Source organism: Symsagittifera roscoffensis, chromosome 10, assembly GCF_963678635.1.
Source record: "Symsagittifera roscoffensis chromosome 10, txSymRosc1.1, whole genome shotgun sequence".
Taxonomy (NCBI): Eukaryota; Metazoa; Xenacoelomorpha; order Acoela; family Convolutidae; genus Symsagittifera; species Symsagittifera roscoffensis.
The window spans coordinates 33,867,334-33,894,216 of NC_087071.1; the positions used below are offsets into that span (position 1 = coordinate 33,867,334).

At 36.7% G+C, this 26,883-nt stretch overlaps 1 protein-coding gene across 2 annotated transcripts in view; it reads right to left on the reverse strand.

The window, feature by feature from the left end:
• LOC134855223 (uncharacterized) overlaps positions 1–26,883 on the reverse strand; it is a 54,119-nt gene that overhangs the window by 16,721 nt on the left and 10,515 nt on the right. Inside the window, exon 1 of one of the 2 annotated variants that reach the window (XR_010164460.1) lies at positions 16,328–16,615. The exons of the other annotated variant lie outside the window; for it this stretch is intronic. The gene's annotated coding sequence lies outside the window, so the exon portion shown is untranslated. Of the gene's footprint in view, positions 1–16,327; positions 16,616–26,883 lie in introns of those variants that run through there. 2 annotated transcript variants of the gene reach the window in all.

Here is a 26,883-nt window from a genome sequence, read left to right on the forward strand (position 1 = left end):
TTCTAATTAAAAGAACCCAATTAAAAGTGGCATTTTCAGTTGAATTTGTCGTAATGTAGACACCTCAATCTGTTGCGTCGTGGGTATCATAGTTTGCATAATTCAAACCCAATTGAAAGTGTCATTTTCAGTTGAATTTGTCGTATTGTAGACACCTCATTCTGTCGCGTCGTGGGTATCATAGTTTACATGATTCGAACCCAATTGAAAGTGTCATTTTCAGTTGAATTGGTCGTAATGTAGAAACCTCATTCTGTCGCGTCGTGGATATCATAGTTTGCATGATTCGAACCTAATTAAAAGAACCCAATTAAAAGTGTCATTTTCAGTTGAATTTGTCGTATTGTAGACACCTCATTCTGTCGCGTCGTGGGTATCATAGTTTGCATGATTCGAACCCAATTGAAAGTGTCATTTTCAGTTGAATTGGTCGTAATGTAGAAAACTCAATCTGTTGCGTCGTGGGTATCATAATTTGCATAATTCCAACTCAATTGAAAGTGTCATTTTCAGTTGAATTTGTCCTAATGTAGACACCTCATTCTGTCGCGTCTTGGGTACATAGTTTGCATGATTCGAACCCAATTAAAAGTGACATTTTCAGTTTAATTTGTCGTAATGTAGACACCTCATTCTGTCGCGTCGTGGGTATTATAGTTTGCATGATTCGAACCCCAATTAAAAAAGTAATTGTCAGTGGAATTTGTCGTAATGTAGACACCTCATTCTGTCGCGTCGTGGGTATCATAGTTTGCATGATTCGAACTCAATTAAAAGTGTCATTTTCAATTGAATTTGTCATAATCTAGGCACCTCATTCTGTCGCGTCGTGAGTATTATAGTTTGCATGATTCGAACTCCAGCCAAAAGTCTTAAAGTCAGTTGAATTTGTCGTAATGTAAACACCTCAATCTGTTGCGTCGTGGGTATCACAATTTGCATAATTCCAACCCAATTGAAAGTGTCATTTTCAGTTGAATTTGTCCTAATGTAGACACCTCATTCTGTCGCGTCTTGGGTACATAGTTTGCATGATTCGAACCCAATTAAAAGTGTCATTTTCAGTTTAATTTGTCGTAATGTAGACACCTCATTCTGTCGCGTCGTGGGTATTATAGTTTGCATGATTCGAACCCCAATTAAAAAAGTAATTGTCAGTGGAATTTGTCGTATTGTAGACACCTCATTCTGTCGCGTCGTGGGTATCATAGTTTGCATGATTCGAACTCAATTAAAAGTGTCATTTTCAATTGAATTTGTCATAATCTAGGCACCTCATTCTGTCGCATCGTGAGTATTATAGTTTGTATGATTCGAACTCCAGCCAAAAGTCTTAAAGTCAGTTGAATTTGTCGTAATGTAGACACCTCATTCTGTCGCGTCGTGGGTATCATAGTTTGCATGATTCCAACCCAATTAAAAGTGTCATTTTCAGTTGAATTTGTGGTAATTTAAGCACCTCATTCTGTCGCGTCGTGGTTATCATAGTTTGCATGATTCAAACTCAAATGAAAGTGTCATTTTCAGTTGAATTTGTCGTAATGTAGACACCTCAATCTGTTGCGTCGTGGGTATCATAATTTGCATAATTCCAACCCAATTGAAAGTGTTATTTTCAGTTGAATTTGGCCTAATGTAGACACCTCATTCTGTCGCGTCTTGGGTACATAGTTTGCATAATTCCAACCCAATTGAAATTGTCATTTTCAGTTGAATTTGTCCTAATGTAGACACCTCATTCTGTCGCGTCTTGGGTACATAGTTTGCATGATTCGAACCCAATTAAAAGTGTCATTTTCAGTTTAATTTGTCGTAATGTAGACACCTCATTCTGTCGCGTCGTGGGTATTATAGTTTGCATGATTCGAACCCCAATTAAACAAGTAATTGTCAGCGGAATTTGTCGTAATGTAGACACCTCATTCTGTCGCGTCGTGGGTATCATAGTTTGCATGATTCGAACTCAATTAAATTGTCATTTTCAATTGAATTTGTCATAATCTAGGCACCTCATTCTGTCGCGTCGTGAGTATTATAGTTTGCATGATTCGAACTCCAGCCAAAAGTCTTAAAGTCAGTTGAATTTGTCGTAATGTAGACACCTCATTCTGTCGCGTCGTGGGTATCATAGTTTGCCTGATTCCAACCCAATTAAAAGTGTCATTTTCAGTTGAATTTGTGGTAATTTAAACACCTCATTCTGTCGCGTCGTGGTTATCATAGTTTGCATGATTCAAACTCAAATGAAAGTGTCATTTTCAGTTGAATTTGTCGTAATGTAGACACCTCATTCTGTCGCGCCGTGGGTATTATAGTTTGCATGATTCGAACCCCAATTTAAAAAGTTAATGTCAGTTGAATTTGTCGTAATGTAGACACCTCATTCTGTCGCGTCGTGGGTATCATAGTTTGCATGATTGGAACTCAATTAAAAGTGTCATTTTCAATTGAATTTGTCATAATCTAGACACCTCATTCTGTCGCATCGTGGGTATCATAGTCTGCATGATTCGAACCCAATTTAAAGTGTCATTTTCAGTTGAATTTGTCGTAATGTAGAAACCTCATTCTGTCGCGTCGTGGATATCATAGTTTGCATGATTCGAACCTAATTAAAAGAACCCAATTAAAAGCGTCATTTTCAGTTTAATTTGTCGTAATGTAGACACCACATTCTGTCGCGTCATGAGTATTATAGTTTGCATGATTCGAACCCAAACCAAAAGTGTTAATGTCAGTTGAATTTGTCGTAATGTAGACACCTCATTCTGTCGCGTTGTGGGTATCATAGTTTGCATGATTCCAACCTAATTAAAAGTGTCATTTTCAGTTGAATTTGTGGTAATTTAAACACCTCATTCTGTCGCGTCGTGGTTATCATAATTTTTTTGATTCAAAATCAATTGAAAGTGTCCTTTTCAGTTGAAATTGTCCTAATGTAGACACCTCATTCTGTCGCGTCTTGGGTACATAGTTTGCATGATCCGAACCCAATTAAAAGGGTCATTTTCAGTTTGATTTGTCGTAATGTAGACACCTCATTCTGTCGCGTCGTGGGTATTATAGTTTGCATGATTCGAACCCCAATTAAAAAAATTATTGTCAGTTGAATTTGTCGTAATGTAGACACCTCATTCTGTCGCGTCGCGGGTTTGATTCGAAGTTTGTATGATTCGAAATTGATTCGAGCGTAGTTTGTATGATTCGAACTCAATTAAAAGTGTCATTTTCAATTGAATTGGTCATAATCTAGGCACCTCATTCTGTCGCATCGTGGGTATCATAGTTTGCATGATTCGAACCCAATTAAAAGTGTCATTTTCAGTTGAATTTGTCGTAATTTAGACACCTCATTCTGTCGCGTCGTGAGTATTATAGTTTGCATGATTCGAACTCCAGCCAAAAGTGTTAAAGTCAGTTGAATTTGTGGTTATTTAAACACCTCATTCTGTCGCGTCGTGGTTATCATAGTTTGCATGATTGGAACTCAATTAAAAGTGTCATTTTCAATTGAATTTGTCATAATCTAGACACTTCATTCTGTCGCATCGTGGGTATCATAGTCTGCATGATTCGAACCCAATTAAAAGTGTCATTTTCAGTTGAATTTGTCATAATCTAGACACTTCATTCTGTCGCATCGTGGGTATCATAGTCTGCATGATTCGAACCCAATTAAAAGTGTCATTTTCAGTTGAATTTGTCGTAATGTAGACACCTCATTCTGTCGCGTCTTGGATACATAGTTTGCATGATTCGAACCCAATTAAAAGAACCCAATTAAAAGCGTCATTTTCAGTTTAATTTGTCGTAATGTAGACACCACATTCTGTCGCGTCATGAGTATTATAGTTTGCATGATTCGAACCCAAACCAAAAGTGTTAATGTCAGTTGAATTTGTCGTAATGTAGACACCTCATTCTGTCGCGTTGTGGGTATCATAGTTTGCATGATTCCAACCTAATTAAAAGTGTCATTTTCAGTTGAATTTGTGGTAATTTAAACACATCATTCTGTCGCGTCGTGGTTATCATAATTTTTTTGATTCAAAATCAATTGAAAGTGTCCTTTTCAGTTGAAATTGTCCTAATGTAGACACCTCATTCTGTCGCGTCTTGGGTACATAGTTTGCATGATCCGAACCCAATTAAAAGGGTCATTTTCAGTTTGATTTGTCGTAATGTAGACACCTCATTCTGTCGCGTCGTGGGTATTATAGTTTGCATGATTCGAACCCCAATTAAAAAAATTATTGTCAGTTGAATTTGTCGTAATGTAGACACCTCATTCTGTCGCGTCGCGGGTTTGATTCGAAGTTTGTATGATTCGAACTTGATTCGAGCGTAGTTTGTATGATTCGAACTCAATTAAAAGTGTCATTTTCAATTGAATTGGTCATAATCTAGGCACCTCATTCTGTCGCATCGTGGGTATCATAGTTTGCATGATTCGAACCCAATTAAAAGTGTCATTTTCAGTTGAATTTGTCGTAATTTAGACACCTCATTCTGTCGCGTCGTGAGTATTATAGTTTGCATGATTCGAACTCCAGCCAAAAGTGTTAAAGTCAGTTGAATTTGTGGTTATTTAAACACCTCATTCTGTCGCGTCGTGGTTATCATAGTTTGCATGATTGGAACTCAATTAAAAGTGTCATTTTCAATTGAATTTGTCATAATCTAGACACTTCATTCTGTCGCATCGTGGGTATCATAGTCTGCATGATTCGAACCCAATTAAAAGTGTCATTCTCAGTTGAATTTGTCATAATCTAGACACTTCATTCTGTCGCATCGTGGGTATCATAGTCTGCATGATTCGAACCCAATTAAAAGTGTCATTTTCAGTTGAATTTGTCGTAATGTAGACACCTCATTCTGTCGCGTCTTGGATAAATAGTTTGCATGATTCGAACCCAATTAAAAGTGTCATTTTCAGTTTAATTTGTCGTAATGTAGACACCTCATTCTGTCGCGCCGTGGGTATTATAGTTTGCATGATTCGAACCCCAATTTAAAAAGTTAATGTCCGTTGAATTTGTCGTAATGTAGACACCTCATTCTGTCGCGTCGTGGTTATCATAGTTTGCATGATTGGAACTCAATTAAAAGTGTCATTTTCAATTGAATTTGTCATAATCTAGACACTTCATTCTGTCGCATCGTGGGTATCATAGTTTGCATGATTCGAACCCAACTAAATGTGTCATTTTCAGTTGAATTTGTCCTAATGTAGACACCTCATTCTGTCGCGTTTTGGGTATCATAGTTTGCATGATTCGAACTCAATTGAAAGTGTCATTTTCAGTTGAAATTGTCGTAATGTAGACACTTCATTCTGTCGCGTCGTGGGTATCATAGTTTCCATGATTCGAACCTAATTAAAAGAGCCCAATTAAAAGTGTCATTTTTAGTTGAATTTGTCGTAATGTAGACACCTCATTCTGTCGCGTCTTGGGTATCATAGTTTGCATGATTCGAACCCAAATATAAGTGTAATTTTCAGTTGAATTTGTCGTAATGCAGACAGCTCATTCTGTCGCGTCGTGGGTATCATAGTTTGCATGATTCCAATTCAACTAAAAGTGTCATTTTGAGTTGATTTTGTGGTAATGTAGACACCTCATTCTGTCGCGCCGTGGTTAATATAGTTTGCATGATTCGAACTCAAATAAAAGTGCCATTTTCAGTTGAATTTGTCGTAATGTAGACACCTCATTCTATCGCGTCGTGGGTGTCATAGTTTGCATGATTCGAACCCAACTAAAAGTGTCATTTTCAGTTGAATTTGTCGTAATGTAGACACCTCCTTCTGTCGCGTCGTGGGTATCATAGTTTGCATGATTCGAACCCAAATAAAAGTGTCATTTTCAGTTGAATTTGTCGTAATATAGACACCTCATTCTGTCGCGTCGTGGGTATTATAGTTTGCATGATTCGAACCCAATTAAAAATAGCCAATTAAAAGTGTCATTTTCAGTTGTATTTGTCGTAATGTAGACACCTCATTCTGTCGCGTCCTGGGTATCATAGTTTGCATGATTCAAACCTAATTAAAAGTGTCATTTTCAGTTGAATTTGTCGTAATGTAGACACCTCATTCTGTCGCGTCGTGGTTATCATAGTTTGCATGATTCGAACCCAATTAAAAATAGCCAATTAAAAGTGTCATTTTCAGTTGTATTTGTCGTAATGTAGACACCTCATTCTGTCGCCTCGTGGGTATCATAGTTTGCATGATTCGAACCCAATTAAAAGTGTCATTTTCAGTTGAATTTGTCGTAATGTAGACACTTCGTTCTGTCGCGTCGTGGATATCATAGTTTGCATGATTCGAACCCAATTAAAAGTGTCATTTTGATCTGAGTTTGTCGTAATTTATATAGACACCTCATTTTGTCGCGTCGTGGGTATCATAGTTTGCATGATTCTAACCCAATTAAAAGTGTCATTTTCAGTTGAATTTGTCGTAATGTAGACACCTCATTTTGTCGCGTCGTGGGTATCATAGTTTGCATGATTCGAACCCAATTAAAAATATCCAATTAAAAGTGTCATTTTCAGTTGTATTTGTCGTAATGTAGACACCTCATTCTGTCGCCTCGTGGGTATCATAGTTTGCTTGATTCGAACCCAATTAAAAGTGTCATTTCCAGTTGAATTTTTCGTAATGTAGACACTTCGTTCTGTCGCGTCGTGGGTATCATAGTTTGCATGATTCGAACCCAATTAAAAGTGTCATTTTCAGTTGAATTTGTAGTAATGTAGACACCTCATTCTGTCACGTCGTGGGTATCATAGTTTGCATGATTCGAAACCAATTAAAAGTGTCATTTTCAGTTGAATTTGTCGTAATGTAGACACCTCATTCTGTCGCGTTGTGGGTATCATAGTTTGCATGATTCGAACCCAATTAAAACTGTCTTTTTCAGTTGAACTTGTCGTAATGTAGACACCTCATTCTGTCGCGTCGTGGGTATCATAGTTTGCTTGATTCGAACCCAATTAAAAGTGTCATTTCCAGTTGAATTTTTCGTAATGTAGACACTTCGTTCTGTCGCGTCGTGGGTATCATAGTTTGCATGATTCGAACCCAATTAAAAGTGTCATTTTCAGTTGAATTTGTCGTAATGTAGACACTTCGTTCTGTCGCGTCGTGGATATCATAGTTTGCATGATTCGAACCCAATTAAAAGTGTCATTTTGATCTGAGTTTGTCGTAATTTATATAGACACCTCATTTTGTCGCGTCGTGGGTATCATAGTTTGCATGATTCTAACCCAATTAAAAGTGTCATTTTCAGTTGAATTTGTCGTAATGTAGACACCTCATTCTGTCGCGTCGTGGGTATCATAGTTTGCATGATTCGAACCCAATTAAAAATATCCAATTAAAAGTGTCATTTTCAGTTGTATTTGTCGTAATGTAGACACCTCATTCTGTCGCCTCGTGGGTATCATAGTTTGCTTGATTCGAACCCAATTAAAAGTGTCATTTCCAGTTGAATTTTTCGTAATGTAGACACTTCGTTCTGTCGCGTCGTGGGTATCATAGTTTGCATGATTCGAACCCAATTAAAAGTGTCATTTTCAGTTGAATTTGTAGTAATGTAGACACCTCATTCTGTCACGTCGTGGGTATCATAGTTTGCATGATTCGAAACCAATTAAAAGTGTCATTTTCAGTTGAATTTGTCGTAATGTAGACACCTCATTCTGTCGTGTTGTGGGTATCATAGTTTGCATGATTCGAACCCAATTAAAACTGTCTTTTTCAGTTGAACTTGTCGTAATGTAGACACCTCATTCTGTCGCGTCGTGGGTATCATAGTTTGCTTGATTCGAACCCAATTAAAAGTGTCATTTCCAGTTGAATTTTTCGTAATGTAGACACTTCGTTCTGTCGCGTCGTGGGTATCATAGTTTGCATGATTCGAACCCAATTAAAAGTGTCATTTTCAGTTGAATTTGTAGTAATGTAGACACCTCATTCTGTCACGTCGTGGGTATCATAGTTTGCATGATTCGAAACCAATTAAAAGTGTCATTTTCAGTTGAATTTGTAGTAATGTAGACACCTCATTCTGTCACGTCGTGGGTATCATAGTTTGCATGATTCGAACCCAATTAAATGTGTCATTTTCAGTTGAATTTGTAGTAATGTAGACACCTCATTCTGTCACGTCGTGGGTATCATAGTTTGCATGATTCGAACCCAATTAAAAGTGTCATTTTCAGTTGAATTTGTAGTAATGTAGACACCTCATTCTGTCACGTCGTGGGTATCATAGTTTGCATGATTCGAACCCAATTAAAAGTGTCATTTTCAGTTGAATTTGTAGTAATGTAGACAACTCATTCTGTCGCGTCGTGGGTATCATAGTTTGCTTGGTTCGAACCCAATTAAAAGTGTCATTTCCAGTTGAATTTGTAGTAATGTAGACACCTCATTCTGTCACGTCGTGGGTATCATAGTTTGCATGATTCGAACCCAATTAAAAGTGTCATTTTCAGTTGAATTTGTAGTAATGTAGACACCTCGTTCTGTCACGTCGTGGGTATCATAGTTTGCTTGATTCAAAACCAATTAAAAGTGTCATTTTCAGTTGAATTTGTAGTAATGTAGACACCTCATTCTGTCACGTCGTGGGTATCATAGTTTGCATGATTCGAACCCAATTAAAAGTGTCATTTTCAGTTGAATTTGTAGTAATGTAGACACTTCGTTCTGTCGCGTCGTGGGTATCATAGTTTGCATGATTCGGACCCAATTAAAAGTGTCATTTTCAGTTGAATTTGTAGTAATGTAGACACCTCATTCTGTCACGTCGTGGGTATCATAGTTTGCATGATTCGAACCCAATTAAAAGTGTCATTTTCAGTTGAATTTGTAGTAATGTAGACACCTCGTTCTGTCACGTCGTGGGTATCATAGTTTGCCTGATTCAAAACCAATTAAAAGTGTCATTTTCAGTTGAATTTGTAGTAATGTAGACACCTCATTCTGTCACGTCGTGGGTATCATAGTTTGCATGATTCGAACCCAACTAAAAGTGTCATTTTCAGTTGAATTTGTAGTAATGTAGACACCTCATTCTGTCACGTCGTGGGTATCATAGTTTGCATGATTCGAACCCAATTAAAAGTGTCATTTTCAGTTGAATTTGTAGTAATGTAGACACCTCATTCTGTCACGTCGTGGGTATCATAGTTTGCATGATTCGAAACCAATTAAAAGTGTCATTTTCAGTTGAATTTGTAGTAATGTAGACACCTCATTCTGTCACGTCGTGGGTAACATAGTTTGCATGATTCGAACCCAATTAAAACTGTCTTTTTCAGTTGAACTTGTCGTAATGTAGACACCTCATTCTGTCGCGTCGTGGGTATCATAGTTTGCTTGATTCGAACCCAATTAAAAGTGTCATTTCCAGTTGAATTTTTCGTAATGTAGACACTTCGTTCTGTCGCGTCGTGGGTATCATAGTTTGCATGATTCTAACCCAATTAAAAGTGTCATTTTCAGTTGAATTTGTAGTAATGTAGACACCTCATTCTGTCACGTCGTGGGTATCATAGTTTGCATGATTCGAAACCAATTAAAAGTGTCATTTTCAGTTGAATTTGTAGTAATGTAGACACCTCATTCTGTCACGTCGTGGGTATCATAGTTTGCATGATTCGAACCCAATTAAAAGTGTCATTTTCAGTTGAATTTGTAGTAATGTAGTCACCTCATTCTGTCACGTCGTGGGTATCATAGTTTGCATGATTCGAACCCAATTAAAAGTGTCATTTTCAGTTGAATTTTTAGTAATGTAGACACCTCATTCTGTCACGTCGTGGGTATCATAGTTTGCATGATTCGAAACCAATTAAAAGTGTCATTTTCAGTTGAATTTGTAGTAATGTAGACACCTCATTCTGTCACGTCGTGGGTATCATAGTTTGCATGATTCGAACCCAATTAAAACTGCCTTTTTCAGTTGAACTTGTCGTAATGTAGACACCTCATTCTGTCGCGTCGTGGGTATCATAGTTTGCTTGATTCGAACCCAATTAAAAGTGTCATTTCCAGTTGAATTTTTCGTAATGTAGACATTTCGTTCTGTCGTGTCGTGGGTATCATAGTTTGCATGATTCGAACCCAATTAAAAGTGTCATTTTCAGTTGAATTTGTAGTAATGTAGACACCTCATTCTGTCACGTCGTGGGTATCATAGTTTGCATGATTCGAAACCAATTAAAAGTGTCATTTTCAGTTGAATTTGTAGTAATGTAGACACCTCATTCTGTCACGTCGTGGGTATCATAGTTTGCATGATTCGAACCCAATTAAAAGTGTCATTTTCAGTTGAATTTGTAGTAATGTAGACACCTCGTTCTGTCACGTCGTGGGTATCATAGTTTGCATGATTCAAAACCAATTAAAAGTGTCATTTTCAGTTGAATTTGTAGTAATGTAGACACTTCATTCTGTCACGTCGTGGGTATCATAGTTTGCATGATTCGAACCCAATTAAAAGTGTCTTTTTCAGTTGAATTTGTAGTAATGTAGACACCTCATTCTGTCACGTCGTGGGTATCATAGTTTGCATGATTCGAACCCAATTAAAAGTGTCATTTTCAGTTGAATTTGTAGTAATGTAGACACCTCATTCTGTCACGTCGTGGGTATCATAGTTTGCATGATTCGAAACCAATTAAAAGTGTCATTTTCAGTTGAATTTGTAGTAATGTAGACACCTCATTCTGTCACGTCGTGGGTATCATAGTTTGCATGATTCGAACCCAATTAAAACTGTCTTTTTCAGTTGAACTTGTCGTAATGTAGACACCTCATTCTGTCGCGTCGTGGGTATCATAGTTTGCTTGATTCGAACCCAATTAAAAGTGTCATTTCCAGTTGAATTTTTCGTAATGTAGACACTTCGTTCTGTCGCGTCGTGGGTATCATAGTTTGCATGATTCGAACCCAATTAAAAGTGTCATTTTCAGTTGAATTTGTAGTAATGTAGACACCTCATTCTGTCACGTCGTGGGTATCATAGTTTGCATGATTCGAAACCAATTAAAAGTGTCATTTTCAGTTGAATTTGTAGTAATGTAGTCACCTCATTCTGTCACGTCGTGGGTATCATAGTTTGCATGATTCGAACCCAATTAAAAGTGTCATTTTCAGTTGAATTTTTAGTAATGTAGACACCTCATTCTGTCACGTCGTGGGTATCATAGTTTGCATGATTCGAAACCAATTAAAAGTGTCATTTTCAGTTGAATTTGTAGTAATGTAGACACCTCATTCTGTCACGTCGTGGGTATCATAGTTTGCATGATTCGAACCCAATTAAAACTGCCTTTTTCAGTTGAACTTGTCGTAATGTAGACACCTCATTCTGTCGCGTCGTGGGTGTCATAGTTTGCTTGATTCGAACCCAATTAAAAGTGTCATTTCCAGTTGAATTTTTCGTAATGTAGACACTTCGTTCTGTCGTGTCGTGGGTATCATAGTTTGCATGATTCGAACCCAATTAAAAGTGTTATTTTCAGTTGAGTTTGTAGTAATGTAGACACCTCATTCTGTCACGTCGTGGGTATCATAGTTTGCATGATTCGAAACCAATTAAAAGTGTCATTTTCTGTTGAATTTGTAGTAATGTAGACACCTCATTCTGTCACGTCGTGGGTATCATAGTTTGCATGATTCGAACCCAATTAAAACTGCCTTTTTCAGTTGAACTTGTCGTAATGTAGACACCTCATTCTGTCGCGTCGTGGGTGTCATAGCTTGCTTGATTCGAACCCAATTAAAAGTGTCATTTCCAGTTGAATTTTTCGTAATGTAGACACTTCGTTCTGTCGTGTCGTGGGTATCATATTGTAATGATTCGAACCCAATTAAAAGTGTTATTTTCAGTTGAGTTTGTAGTAATGTAGACACCTCATTCTGTCACGTCGTGGGTATCATAGTTTGCATGATTCGAAACCAATTAAAAGTGTCATTTTCAGTTGAATTTGTAGTAATGTAGACACCTCATTCTGTCACGTCGTGGGTATCATAGTTTGCATGATTCGAACCCAATTAAAAGTGTCATTTTCAGTTGAATTTGTAGTAATGTAGACACCTCATTCTGTCACGTCGTGGGTATCATAGTTTGCATGATTCGAACCCAATTAAAAGTGTCATTTTCAGTTGAATTTGTAGTAATGTAGACACTTAATTCTGTCACGTCGTGGGTATCATAGTTTGCATGATTCGAAACCAATTAAAAGTGTCATTTTCAGTTGAATTTGTAGTAATGTAGACACCTCATTCTGTCACGTCGTGGGTATCATAGTTTGCATGATTCGAACCCAATTAAAAGTGTCATTTTCAGTTGAATTTGTAGTAATGTAGACACTTAATTCTGTCACGTCGTGGGTATCATAGTTTGCATGATTCGAAACCAATTAAAAGTGTAATTTTCAGTTGAATTTGTAGTAGTGTAGACACCTCATTCTGTCACGTCGTGGGTATCATAGTTTGCATGATTCGAACCCAATTAAAACAGTCTTTTTCAGTTGAACTTGTCGTAATGTAGACACCTCATTCTGTCGCGTCGTGGGTATCATAGTTTCCTTGATTCGAACCCAATTAAACGTGTCATTTTCAGTTGAATTTTTCGTAATGTAGACACTTCGTTCTGTCGCGTCGTGGGTATCATAGTTTGCATGATTCGAACCCAATTAAAAGTGTCATTTTCAGTTGAATTTGTAGTAATGTAGACACCTCATTCTGTCACGTCGTGGGTATCATAGTTTGCATGATTCGAAACCAATTAAAAGTGTCATTTTCAGTTGAATTTGTAGTAATGTAGACACCTCATTCTGTCACGTCGTGGGTATCATAGTTTGCATGATTCGAACCCAATTAAAAGTGTCATTTTCAGTTGAATTTGTACTTAATGTAGACACCTCATTCTGTCACGTCGTGCGTATCATAGTTTGCATGATTCGAACCCAATTAAAACTGTCTTTTTCAGTTGAATTTGTCGTAATGTAGACACCTCATTCTGTCGCGTCGTGGGTATCATAGTTTGCTTGATTCGAACCCAATTAAAAGTGTCATTTCCAGTTGAATTTTTCGTAATGTAGACACTTCGTTCTGTCGTGTCGTGGGTATCATAGTTTGCATGATTCGAACCCAATTAAAAGTGTCATTTTCAGTTGAATTTGTAGTAATGTAGACACCTCATTCTGTCACGTCGTGGGTATCATAGTTTGCATGATTCGAAACCAATTAAAAAAGTAATTTTTAGTTGAATTTGTAGTAATGTAGACACCTCATTCTGTCACGTCGTGGGTATCATAGTTTGCAAGATTCGAACCCAATTAAAAGTGTCATTTTCAGTTGAAATTGTAGTAATGTAGACACCTCATTCTGTCACGTCGTGGGTATCATAGTTTGCATGATTCGAAACCAATTAAAAGTGTCATAATCAGTTGAATTTGTAGTAATGTAGACACCTCATTCTGTCACGTCGTGGGTATCATAGTTTGCATGATTCGAACCCAATTAAAAGTGTCATTTTCAGTTGAATTTGTAGTAATGTAGACACCTCATTCTGTCACGTCGTGGGTATCATAGTTTGCATGATTCGAAACCAATTAAAAGTGTCATTTTCAGTTGAATTTGTAGTAATGTAGACACCTCATTCTGTCACGTCGTGGGTATCATAGTTTGCATGATTCGAAACCAATTAAAAGTGTCATTTTCAGTTGAATTTGTAGTAATGTAGACACCTCATTCTGTCACGTCGTTGGTATCATAGTTTGCATGATTCGAAACCAATTAAAAGTGTCATTTTCAGTTGAATTTGTAGTAATGTAGACACCTCATTCTGTCACGTCGTGGGTATCATAGTTTGCATGATTCGAAACCAATTAAAAGTGTCATTTGCAGTTGAATTTGTAGTAATGTAGACACCTCATTCTGTCACGTCGTGGGTATCATAGTTTGCATGATTCGAAACCAATTAAAAGTGTCATTTTCAGTTGAATTTGTAGTAATGTAGACACCTCATTCTGTCACGTCGTGGGTATCATAGTTTGCATGATTCGAAACCAATTAAAAGTGTCATTTTCAGTTGAATTTGTAGTAATGTAGACACCTCATTCTGTCACGTCGTGGGTATCATAGTTTGCATGATTCGAAACCAATTAAAAGTGTCATTTTCAGTTGAATTTGTAGTAATGTAGACACCTCATTCTGTCACGTCGTGGGTATCATAGTTTGCATGATTCGAAACCAATTAAAAGTGTCATTTTCAGCTGAATTTGTAGTAATGTAGACACCTCATTCTGTCACGTCGTGGGTATCATAGTTTGTATGATTCGAAACCAATTAAAAGTGTCATTTTCAGTTGAATTTGTAGTAATGTAGACACCTCATTCTGTCACGTCGTGGGTATCATAGTTTGCATGATTCGAAACCAATTAAAAGTGTCATTTTCAGTTGAATTTGTAGTAATGTAGACAGCTCATTCTGTCACGTCGTGGGTATCATAGTTTGCATGATTCGAAACCAATTAAAAGTGTCATTTTCAGTTGAATTTGTAGTAATGTAGACACCTCATTCTGTCACGTCGTGGGTATCATAGTTTGCATGATTCGAAACCAATTAAAAGTGTCATTTTCAGTTGAATTTGTAGTAATGTAGACACCTCATTCTGTCACGTCGTTGGTATCATAGTTTGCATGATTCGAAACCAATTAAAAGTGTCATTTTCAGTTGAATTTGTAGTAATGTAGACAGCTCATTCTGTCACGTCGTGGGTATCATAGTTTGCATGATTCGAAACCAATTAAAAGTGTCATTTTCAGTTGAATTTGTAGTAATGTAGACACCTCATTCTGTCACGTCGTGGGTATCATAGTTTGCTTGATTCGAACTCAATTAAAAGTGCCATTTTCAGTTGAATTTGTAGTAATGTAGACACCTCATTCTGTCACGTCGTGGGTATCATAGTTTGCATGATTCGAAACCAATTAAAAGTGTCATTTTCAGTTGAATTTGTAGTAATGTAGACAGCTCATTCTGTCACGTCGTGGGTATCATAGTTTGCATGATTCGAAACCAATTAAAAGTGTCATTTTCAGTTGAATTTGTAGTAATGTAGACACCTCATTCTGTCACGTCGTGGGTATCATAGTTTGCATGATTCGAAACCAATTAAAAGTGTCATTTTCAGTTGAATTTGTAGTAATGTAGACACCTCATTCTGTCACGTCGTGGGTATCATAGTTTGCATGATTCGAAACCAATTAAAAGTGTCATTTTCAGTTGAATTTGTAGTAATGTAGACAGCTCATTCTGTCACGTCGTGGGTATCATAGTTTGCATGATTCGAAACCAATTAAAAGTGTCATTTTCAGTTGAATTTGTAGTAATGTAGACACCTCATTCTGTCACGTCGTGGGTATCATAGTTTGCTTGATTCGAACTCAATTAAAAGTGCCATTTTCAGTTGAATTTGTCGTAGTGTAGTCACTTCAGGTGAGTCGATCGAAACATGCCTTGCTTACACACGAACAAAAACACAATTACATTACAGTTTTTTTGGTCGAGTCGGCCGATAAGAGCGTTCTTCAGTCAACAGGCAGATATTTAATTGAAAACACTAGCTGTACGCATGCTTTTTTTTTGGTTTGTGTAGTTCTAGTGCTATTTCAATGTTGGTTCTTCATGGTATAAACATATTTTCCTTTCTATTTATTGCTTCTCGAACTTTTGTCCAAGGTAATCAGAAGTAATTCTTCTCTTTTTTTAGATAAAACGCTCAAAACCGCTCATTTTGAAGCAAGATTTTGAGCGTAATTGTCTAAAAAAACCGCTCAAACCGCTCAAATCTTGCTTCAAATTAGGTGAAAAATCTCGACGCGGGTCGTCTCAATGTCCTCGAATTTTTTTGGAGTTTATTTTCGCACCCATTCTTAAAATTTTGGCGCTCCTTAAGAAACAACTGGAAGGGCCATTTGAGTAAAAATTTGGGCGGCACGAAGTAAGCAAAGACAGGGGAAAACTCTTAAGAAAATAGTTTGGAGAGCGGCTTAAGAACAAACTGGCAGCGCGACGGAAGAAAAAACTGTATGGCACGATTTTAAACCGCAACTTGCTAATCAATTTTTGAAGTCCCGGGCCTCAACTCGGGTTTGACGGTTGACAACAAAACAACTCGGCCAGATTGAAATTTTATAAAACACTAACAAATGTAAGCAATTGAACTAAATACCACAAGAGCGCCTCCTGGGGCTAAACATTAAGCCTAATCTACACCCTCCTGCTTACCTGGAACAGCAAAAACACAATGTGCTGATGTGATGACCCAGAATGGAGCAATAATAGTAGCTCCGCATTGAGATTGCATTTGTGAAAAAGAGACGACAGCAAAAAATGGACGCCCGACAGGCGCGTTGAAACCATTCACAATAAGAGCATTGTCTCCAAAAAAGGATTGTGTTTCCACAGTTTTTGATTTACCTTCGAAAACTTTTGATTCATTTTGATTCAAACAGAAAAAAAGTAAAACACAAGCGGTAAGAATAAAGCTCATTTAGTTAAAGTTTGCTGGATGAAATTTGTTCAAGAAACTGCAAAATAAATATTGAGCAATGGCGAACTTTCGATTTAAGAAAACGTACAAAGAATTCGATATAAGAGAATTTGATATTAGAAAACCACAAATACACACTTGGCATGTGAAGCTGGCCGAAAAAAAAATGATATGACCTACAAGTGATGTCTTCAAAATAACTACAAAACTTTTAATTATGTTTCAATATGACATCGACAGGCCATTGTGAGGTGAAGGTTGAGCATTATACCACTTGTTTGTGACATTTAGCTGATCCCTCATTAGTTAGAGGACTGGACAAAATGAAAACATTGAAAAAAAAATGCAGTTCAGACTTCAACATTAATTAGACACTGCTAAACTATGCATTGTTTCGTGTCCCGGGTCTGATCTTAAGGTTCCTTTTATCGCCGGCGATTTTTAGCTTCAAAGCTTAACTGTTGGCAGCAGTAACGTAGTTTTACAACCTACGCTATGTTTCACTGTGAAAAGGCAGTATTTTCAAAACCCTCTCCAAGGGCGGCGGCCGATTTCGGGCACACTTATTGATGATGATGAATTTTGCAAATTTTGAATAAGAAAAAAATTGGAGGAAAACTGATGTACTGAATATATTGATAATGAACAACTACAAATGAAACTGTTTCCGACCACAGAAAAAAAATCACAACCAAACAACCACAAAAAAAAACAAAAAAAATTTCCGATCGTTTTCTTGATTAGTTAACCACCGATATCATCACAATCTAAATGGTATCTGTAAAGTGACTTTTATTTCCATTAGCTTTAAAATCAGCATGTTGGAGAAAAGGAGAAAAAATATCTATAATGAAATAGCAAAAACGCCGAGTAACTCCGATTGAATTGGAAATACAACTCACGAAAATTATGCGTCTATAAAACAAACTTTTTATGCCAATTCTGAACGACGTTACTGTTGTCTAGCTGGATTTTTTCTGTTTTTCCTTTTTCGTTAGTTTTGATAACCTTAACGGCAACATTATAGTTATAATGAGACAATGTGGTGTCTAGATTAGTTTTTGTAACTCCTCCTTGTTTGAAACATTCCAAGATTTTACGATTTTACGCTGCTCTGCACGATGCGTCCAGACTCCTACATGATGACTATCTAGAGTTTCCCATGTACTATTTGCTGTTGTCTTGGAATTCTCGCAACGACTAGTTTGGACAATTGATTGGAATAGTTTTCTGCCCTTTCACTGAATTGAAAAATCAAGTATCATAGTTTGCATGATTCGAACCCAACTAAAAGTGTCATTTTCAGTTGAATTTGTCCTAATGTAGACACCTCATTTTGTCGCGTCTTGGGTATCATAGTTTGCATGATTCGAACCCAATTAAAAGTGTCATTTTCAGTTGAATTTGTAGTAATGTAGACAGCTCATTCTGTCACGTCGTGGGTATCATAGTTTGCATGATTCGAAACCAATTAAAAGTGTCATTTTCAGTTGAATTTGTAGTAATGTAGACACCTCATTCTGTCACGTCGTTGGTATCATAGTTTGCATGATTCGAACCCAATTAAAAGTGTCATTTTCAGTTGAATTTGTAGTAATGTAGACACCTCATTCTGTCACGTCGTGGGTATCATAGTTTGCATGATTCGAAACCAATTAAAAGTGTCATTTGCAGTTGAATTTGTAGTAATGTAGACACCTCATTCTGTCACGTCGTGGGTATCATAGTTTGCATGATTCGAAACCAATTAAAAGTGTCATTTTCAGTTGAATTTGTAGTAATGTAGACACCTCATTCTGTCACGTCGTGGATATCATAGTTTGCATGATTCGAAACCAATTAAAAGTGTCATTTTCAGTTGAATTTGTAGTAATGTAGACACCTCATTCTGTCACGTCGTGGGTATCATAGTTTGCATGATTCGAAACCAATTAAAAGTGTCATTTTCAGTTGAATTTGTAGTATTGTAGACACCTCATTCTGTCACGTCGTGGGTATCATAGTTTGCATGATTCGAAACCAATTAAAAGTGTCATTTTCAGCTGAATTTGTAGTAATGTAGACACCTCATTCTGTCACGTCGTGGGTATCATAGTTTGTATGATTCGAAACCAATTAAAAGTGTCATTTTCAGCTGAATTTGTAGTAATGTAGACACCTCATTCTGTCACGTCGTGGGTATCATAGTTTGCATGATTCGAAACCAATTAAAAGTGTCATTTTCAGTTGAATTTGTAGTAATGTAGACAGCTCATTCTGTCACGTCGTGGGTATCATAGTTTGCATGATTCGAAACCAATTAAAAGTGTCATTTTCAGTTGAATTTGTAGTAATGTAGACACCTCATTCTGTCACGTCGTGGGTATCATAGTTTGCATGATTCGAAACCAATTAAAAGTGTCATTTTCAGTTGAATTTGTAGTAATGTAGACACCTCATTCTGTCACGTCGTGGGTATCATAGTTTGCATGATTCGAAACCAATTAAAAGTGTCATTTTCAGTTGAATTTGTAGTAATGTAGACAGCTCATTCTGTCACGTCGTGGGTATCATAGTTTGCATGATTCGAAACCAATTAAAAGTGTCATTTTCAGTTGAATTTGTAGTAATGTAGACACCTCATTCTGTCACGTCGTGGGTATCATAGTTTGCTTGATTCGAACTCAATTAAAAGTGCCATTTTCAGTTGAATTTGTAGTAATGTAGACACCTCATTCTGTCACGTCGTGGGTATCATAGTTTGCATGATTCGAAACCAATTAAAAGTGTCATTTTCAGTTGAATTTGTAGTAATGTAGACAGCTCATTCTGTCACGTCGTGGGTATCATAGTTTGCATGATTCGAAACCAATTAAAAGTGTCATTTTCAGTTGAATTTGTAGTAATGTAGACACCTCATTCTGTCACGTCGTGGGTATCATAGTTTGCATGATTCGAAACCAATTAAAAGTGTCATTTTCAGTTGAATTTGTAGTAATGTAGACACCTCATTCTGTCACGTCGTGGGTATCATAGTTTGCATGATTCGAAACCAATTAAAAGTGTCATTTTCAGTTGAATTTGTAGTAATGTAGACAGCTCATTCTGTCACGTCGTGGGTATCATAGTTTGCATGATTCGAAACCAATTAAAAGTGTCATTTTCAGTTGAATTTGTAGTAATGTAGACACCTCATTCTGTCACGTCGTGGGTATCATAGTTTGCTTGATTCGAACTCAATTAAAAGTGCCATTTTCAGTTGAATTTGTCGTAGTGTAGTCACTTCAGGTGAGTCGATCGAAACATGCCTTGCTTACACACGAACAAAAACACAATTACATTACAGTTTTTTTGGTCGAGTCGGCCGATAAGAGCGTTCTTCAGTCAACAGGCAGATATTTAATTGAAAACACTAGCTGTACGCATGCTTTTTTTTTGGTTTGTGTAGTTCTAGTGCTATTTCAATGTTGGTTCTTCATGGTATAAACATATTTTCCTTTCTATTTATTGCTTCTCGAACTATTGTCCAAGGTAATCAGAAGTAATTCTTCTCTTTTTTTAGATAAAACGCTCAAAACCGCTCATTTTGAAGCAAGATTTTGAGCGTAATTGTCTAAAAAAACCGCTCAAACCGCTCAAATCTTGCTTCAAATTAGGTGAAAATCTCGACGCGGGTCGTCTCAATGTCCTCGAATTTTTTTGGAGTTTATTTTCGCACCCATTCTTAAAATTTTGGCGCTCCTTAAGAAACAACTGGAAGGGCCATTTGAGTAAAAATTTGGGCGGCACGAAGTAAGCAAAGACAGGGGAAAACTCTTAAGAAAATAGTTTGGAGAGCGGCTTAAGAACAAACTGGCAGCGCGACGGAAGAAAAAACTGTATGGCACGATTTTAAACCGCAACTTGCTAATCAATTTTTGAAGTCCCGGGCCTCAACTCGGGTTTGACGGTTGACAACAAAACAACTCGGCCAGATTGAAATTTTATAAAACACTAACAAATGTAAGCAATTGAACTAAATACCACAAGAGCGCCTCTTGGGGCTAAACATTAAGCCTAATCTACACCCTCCTGCTTACCTGGAACAGCAAAAACACAATGTGCTGATGTGATGACCCAGAATGGAGCAATAATAGTAGCTCCGCATTGAGATTGCATTTGTGAAAAAGAGACGACAACAAAAAATGGACGCCCGACAGGCGCGTTGAAACCATTCACAATAAGAGCATTGTCTCCAAAAAAGGATTGTGTTTCCACAGTTTTTGATTTACCTTCGAAAACTTTTGATTCATTTTGATTCAAACAGAAAAAAAGTAAAACACAAGCGGTAAGAATAAAGCTCATTTAGTTAAAGTTTGCTGGATGAAATTTGTTCAAGAAACTGCAAAATAAATATTGAGCAATGGCGAACTTTCGATTTAAGAAAACGTACAAAGAATTCGATATAAGAGAATTTGATATTAGAAAACCACAAATACACACTTGGCATGTGAAGCTGGCCGAAAAAAAAATGATATGACCTACAAGTGATGTCTTCAAAATAACTACAAAACTTTTAATTATGTTTCAATATGACATCGACAGGCCATTGTGAGGTGAAGGTTGAGCATTATACCACTTGTTTGTGACATTTAGCTGATCCCTCATTAGTTAGAGGACTGGACAAAATGAAAACATTGAAAAAAAAATGCAGTTCAGACTTCAACATTAATTAGACACTGCTAAACTATGCATTGTTTCGTGTCCCGGGTCTGATCTTAAGGTTCCTTTTATCGCCGGCGATTTTTAGCTTCAAAGCTTAACTGTTGGCAGCAGTAACGTAGTTTTACAACCTACGCTATGTTTCACTGTGAAAAGGCAGTATTTTCAAAACCCTCTCCAAGGGCGGCGGCCGATTTCGGGCACACTTATTGATGATGATGAATTTTGCAAATTTTGAATAAGAAAAAAATTGGAGGAAAACTGATGTACTGAATATATTGATAATGAACAACTACAAATGAAACTGTTTCCGACCACAGAAAAAAAATCACAACCAAACAACCACAAAAAAAAAACAAAAAAAATTTCCGATCGTTTTCTTGATTAGTTAACCACCGATATCATCACAATCTAAATGGTATCTGTAAAGTGACTTTTATTTCCATTAGCTTTAAAATCAGCATGTTGGAGAAAAGGAGAAAAAATATCTATAATGAAATAGCAAAAACGCCGAGTAACTCCGATTGAATTGGAAATACAACTCACGAAAATTATGCGTCTATAAAACAAACTTTTTATGCCAATTCTGAACGACGTTACTGTTGTCTAGCTGGATTTTTTCTGTTTTTCCTTTTTCGTTAGTTTTGATAACCTTAACGGCAGCATTATAGTTATAATGAGACAATGTGGTGTCTAGATTAGTTTTTGTAACTCCTCCTTGTTTGAAACATTCCAAGATTTTACGATTTTACGCTGCTCTGCACGATGCGTCCAGACTCCTACATGATGACTATCTAGAGTTTCCCATGTACTATTTGCTGTTGTCTTGGAATTCTCGCAACGACTAGTTTGGACAATTGATTGGAATAGTTTTCTGCCCTTTCACTGAATTGAAAAATCAAGTATCATAGTTTGCATGATTCGAACCCAACTAAAAGTGTCATTTTCAGTTGAATTTGTCCTAATGTAGACACCTCATTTTGTCGTGTCTTGGGTATCATAGTTTGCATGATTCGAACCCAATTAAAAGTGTCATTTTCAGTTGAATTTCTCGTAATGTAGACACCTTTTTCTGCCGTGTCGTGGTTATCATACTTTGCATGATTCGAAACCAATTAAAAGTGTCATTTTCAGTTGAATTTGTCGTAATGTAGACACCTCATTCTGTCGCGTCGTGGGTATCATAGTTTGCATGATTCGAACCCAATTAGAAGTGTCATTTTCAGTTGAATTTGTCGTAATTTAGACACCTCATTCTGTCGCGTCGTTGTTATCATAGTTTGCATGATTCAAACTCAATTAAAAAAAGTCATTTTCAATTGAACTTGTCGTAATGTAGACACCTCATTGTGTCGCGTCGTGGGTGTCATAGTTTGCATGATTCAAACCCAACTAAAAGTGTCATTTTCAGTTGAATTTGTCCTAATGTAGACACCTCATTTTGTCGCGTCATGGGTATCATAGTTTGCATGATTCGAACCCAATTAAAAGTGTCATCAAAGTGACGGGAAAAGATTTCGTTACAAACACATGTGTGGTTAAAAGTTTTGCAATAACAACTTCAGACTACAGCGACCAACTTCAAAATGGGAATCAAACTCTTCAAAATTTTATGTTGAGTAAATTGTCGACGCTGAAGCAAAAAAGACTGAGTTTTTGGGCACAATAATTTGGTCAAAGAATTGAAAAACTAGGTGATTTGGGTTACTTCTAGTTATGTTTCAAAACTTATCGAAACTGCAACCGAAATTTAGCTCATTGCATTTCCAGGACTCATTTTTCTCAAAAAAGCAAAATTTTTTTGATTGGTTGAAAAATGAACCACGAGATCGGCGAGAGTGAAGACAAACCTATCACCAAATTCAGATCTTTGTGCCTGGATGACTCCAGAGATTGATATCGAATTCTCCTTAACAAAATTAGAGTGTATTGATTGAATGGTTCAGATGGAAGACGGAATAGTAGTTTCCGAAGAATAGTTGGTTACACTAAAGAGACAATTCCAGTTGTTGTTTAATTTGTTCAAGTTCTAATTTATAAAAACTGTAGCCAGCATGCAAGGATTATGTTCTCTCGAACTAGTCTAAAATCCCAAACTTCAACCAGGAGTTCAGATTGATATAAGCATAATGAAAACGCTAGATGTGAGCTGGACGATTGTGAAAGAGGATACTGGGAAGAAAGTTACCTATTGTAAAAAAAATTGCAAATATCCTACCAGAGTATATTCGGGGGATGCGTGACAAAAAACACGTTCAAATATTTGTACTGTTCATAACACGAATTGATTTTAATAATTCTTCTGTAGAAGCTTCGTCTACGGTGAGGAAAATCTCTCACATTTGGTTGAACAAATACATTTTCAAATGGAAGAAACACCAGCAGCAGTTGATGAACCTGATGCAATAAGAGTAACGAAAAATGTTTATACCGAAACAATTGGATGAAAAAATCATCAAAAACTTGAAACAATGCTATGTAGTCACAAATCTGAAGTACTTTTGTTGTGCAAACGTTCTTAAGTCTAGTTTTACTATATATTCGGTTTTCTTTCCTTTACAAGTTTAAAATTTTAAAAAATTTCAGTTTTTTTCTCAATTTTATCCGATTAAGTTGTTGAAACACTATCAAATCAATGAAGAGGAATTGAATAAAGTGATAGAAACAAGAGTTTTCATTGCAAGAAAATGAATCTCAGGATGGTGAAAAACAGAGTCAACTTTCAATTTTTTGATGAACATAAATCTGGGACCATTTTCTGCGTTTAAAGGATTTGCAAACTGTATTTTTACAAAAAATTAGGGCATTTTTTAGAAAAATCAATGGATTTGAAACTGAAATCAATACAGCAATGGTTTTTTTTTTAATTTTCAATGAAACAAAAGAAGACATCTATAACTGCAAGGAGTTTGATAGAATACCATAATCGGGTAGATACAGAGGGATATGTTATTAAATTTTAGGCATCAACAAAATCGTTAATCAGGTACGAATGATTTGATGACTTTTAGCAACAATCTTTTCAAATTGCTTTGTGTCGTTCTGCAACAAAATCTTTTTGGAAGAGAGTTGATGGCCTAATTTTTTGTTGATGGCGCAATTTACCTACCATATACTATTTTGGACAACTTCTAGTGAACTTTGGTTCGCGTATATCAGATTGTATAAAGTTTTTTTCAAATATAACACAGCCAGGACCAACATAATTATATTTACCTTTATCTTAAGCAGAATCTACTCTAATAAAAAAGTTTTGTTTTTCCAATCTGCAGCATATGGTTCAATTGAAATCTGACCAGCTCAAACAATTAATTAGTGAATTTTCAAATTGCAAGATTATAACACTATTGGCAATTGCTTGCTCAAGGAGTCATTGGAAACATACATCTTAAAATTGCAAACATGGATCGATTTGAAACAGAATATGATTGTCTAATCACTCCAGAAATCAATGTTGTCAAAAAGCTGGCAAAAAGTTTGAGATAAGAATTATTCCATCTAGTAAGACATATGCTTTCTTTTTGTTACAATTGCCTCACAGCCTAATTATATCTGCTGAAGAATTCGTTCTCTTATCTGGACGGTTATTTGTTTATAAACAACCAAAAACTGCCCGTGTTCTTCATGATAACGTTATTGAGCATGAAAAAGCTCAACAATACCAGCTCAGCCGGGTGCAACATTCGCCCAAATACTGCAAAGTGGCGGAGCGTAGACAAAGCACTTATTGACGTCTGGCCGGCGTCACTTACCTACATTCTACCTGTTTTTTACAGTCTAGACCTAGCCAGTTGATTTTCTGGTCTGTTTAGGACTAAGTACAGGGTACCATTTTTAGGCCATCAGTCAAACGACATCTGATCAGCTTTCGTTTACATGTGAAAAGATTCACATAACTGGGTCTCGGATGCCCAGACTACGTGATTGCTATCAAAAACACGGCTCGAATATCATAATTCACTATGTTTTTAGAGACAGTTATCTACTAAATCAATTGGAGATGGATTGACCCTTTCCTCTTTCTAGCTACTCACGCTCTAAAAAACAATATAAAATTGGAGTTAATTCAACTACTCAGGGCCTCACAGCAGCTAAAAAGTAAGTTTTGCAGTCTACTAAGTCTTTGGGTACCAGGCCTCCAATTCCGCTCTCCCTCAGAGATAACATTCCCGATCTCGTGGCACGGGAGGGTACTGATCCGCTCCGGATATCACACTGTACCTTCCTTCCGTATGGTTTCTTCAAGGTAAACGTCTTATCGTGTCTTATTACGATGATAAGAGGCTTCGTGATTCTATCATTTCTTCCAACTGATTCCTATCCTGTCTTGCTAATTCGGTTGTCTGTTTTTTCTGATTTTCTTGCCAAGTATGGCCGTTTTTGCATTTCTCAGAAATAGACCGCTGGGAATCGAAGCTTCGAAAATTAAAAATTCCAGAGTCTTTGACCCTTCTTTTTAATAATAATTGATCGCTAAGGCCTTTATCGTCATTTTTGTAGTGCCGCGGTGGGTTCTATTGTGCCAATGCGGGGGATTGGCACAGGGTTAGACCACTTTTATCTCCTCAAACTATGAAACATCTAAGAAAAAAATGCCCCTCAACAAGAACAGCTCAAACTTTTTAATGGATAATGAAAAAACTACCTGTCGAATGAGACCAGGGTGAAATTTAAGCTATCAATATTTGATTGACAGACTGAAAGCAATTTAGGACAGTTACAATTTCTGGCAGATCAAGAAGTTTATTAGTGCAAAAACCATACTTGAAATCAAAAAAAAATCTTTTTCATTCACATAAAACAGCCCACAAAAAATTTCTACAGTCCGGCATTCAATATTATACTATTTTTTTGAATGTGAAGGAAAAATTCGTAATAAATGAGAACGCCAAAGACTCGGTTCAGTCAGCGTATTTAAACGAGCAAGAAAAACGAGAAACTCGACCATTAAGAGCCCACGTAACATCACCTGCTTGGCAGGAAAGCGAATTTGTAAGCAGTAAGAGAAAAAGCTTCACTAAAACTGAAAATTTCCGTGCCCAAAAATTGAAGAAAAAACTGTCAGAAAAGGCTCCGACTCGCACGAAAAATGCAATAACTGTTCATAACCTCAGAAAATGTGCAAGCGAAAACGAAACAAGGTGAAAATTACCTTTAACCCTAGAAAAATAGTTGAAAATTCATTACAGTAACAAAGGTCCCGCGTGTCGAGCTTTCATCCAAGAAACTACGCGTCTTTGCAAGGCCAGAGTTTACTAAATCGACGAAATTGGTCGCTAGGTCTGGCCTTTAATGACTAGTTTGCCGACTAGAACCATGTTATTAAAAATCTACTTGTTGCAGTTGATTGAATGCCCCCCTATCTCAGAGTGCAACCCCTGAAATCGAAGTGTGCTACTACAACTGCAGAAACGTTTTAACTAATAATTTTTTGACAAACGCAGAAGCGCTTAAGCTAATCAAAGGAACGCTTTGAAGCCTTATATAAAAAAGAAGGCAAAAAATAAACCGCCCAGACGGCGAGAAAAAAACCTCTTCATTTAATTTGAGAAATTTTGTTTATACTACATAGAGGACCCCTTACTTCACATTTACCATAGTTTCAACAGCA